At 46.3% G+C, this 1,243-nt stretch overlaps 1 protein-coding gene across 1 annotated transcript in view; it reads right to left on the reverse strand.

Moving 5' to 3' along the window:
- The window catches only part of ATL3 (atlastin GTPase 3), a 56,229-nt gene that overhangs the window by 11,367 nt on the left and 43,619 nt on the right, over positions 1-1,243 (reverse strand). The gene's annotated exons all lie outside the window — the stretch shown is intronic.

Below are 1,243 nucleotides of genomic sequence, written 5' to 3' on the forward strand. Positions count from 1 at the left end.
CCAGCCACATACACCTGAGCTGGTGGGTTCGAATCCAGCCTGGGCCTGCCAAACAACAATGACGGCTGCAACCAAAAAACAGCTGGGCATGTGCTGGGCGCCTGTAGTCCCAGCTACTTGGGAGGTGGAGGCAGGAGAATCACTTAAGCCCAGGAGTCAGAGGTTGCTGTGAGCTGTGATGCTACTGCACTCTACCCAGGGTGACAGCTTGAGGCTCTGTCTCAAAAAAAAAAAAAAAAAAAAAGAATTAAAATTCTGTATGTGATTTATAAAAGCACATATAGAGCCTGGTTTTTTTGCTTGTTTTGAGACAGTCTCACTTTGTTGCCCCTGGTAGAGTGCCATGGCATCATAGCTCACAGCAACATCAGACTCTTGGGCTCATGCAATTCTCTTGCCTCAAACCTGAGTAGTTGGTACTACAGGTGCCCAACATAACACCCAGCTATTTTTAGAGGCAAGGTCTCGCTCTTGCTCAGGCTGGTCTTAAACCTGTGAGCTCAGGTAATCCACCCACCTTGGCCTCCCAGAGTGCTAGGATTATTGGCATGATAGAGCCCAGTTTTAAATATGAAATGAATGTTATAACCAAAGCTTGGGCTTTTGCTTAGAGATTTTTTCTACAGTTCCTGTGCATCACTTCTCAGCCTTTTGGCTAAGATGAAGTGTTAAAGGGAAAAATAAGGAAGACCCAGGTAGGAAATAACATGTGGAAAGTTGTAATCTTTTTAGGCAGATGGCCATAGAAGGCTTCATTGAGAAAGAGCCATTAATGATTTTTTTTAAAAAAAAAAGGCTATTGCACAATACTGAAAAAAAACAAGGGAAGGTTTGTGGGTATGAAAAAGGATCTAACCAGTTAGTATAGTAACTGACAAAGAACTCCTGTGTCTTGGTTTTAGAGAACAGGCTGAGCCTATCTCTAACACAAAACAAGCAGGGATTATGAATAAGAACAAAAAAACTGGCCAGGCATGGTGGCTCATGCCTGTAATCCCAGCATTTGGGAGGCCGAGGATGGTGGACTACCCTGAGCTCACAGGTTCGAGACCAGCCTGAGCCAGAGTGAGACCCATCTCTAAAAGACAGCCAGGTATTGTGGTGGGTGCCTGTAGTCCCACCTACTCGGGAGGCTGAGATTAGAATAATTGCTTGGCTCGGCGCCTATAGCTCAACCGGCTAAGGCGCCAGCCACGTACACCTAAGGTGGCAGGTTCGAATCCCCAGCCCGGACCCGCCAAAC

The sequence above is a fragment of the Otolemur garnettii genome, unplaced genomic scaffold, assembly GCF_000181295.1.
Source record: "Otolemur garnettii isolate 467f Iridium unplaced genomic scaffold, OtoGar3 scaffold00140, whole genome shotgun sequence".
Lineage (NCBI taxonomy): Eukaryota > Metazoa > Chordata > Mammalia > Primates > Galagidae > Otolemur > Otolemur garnettii.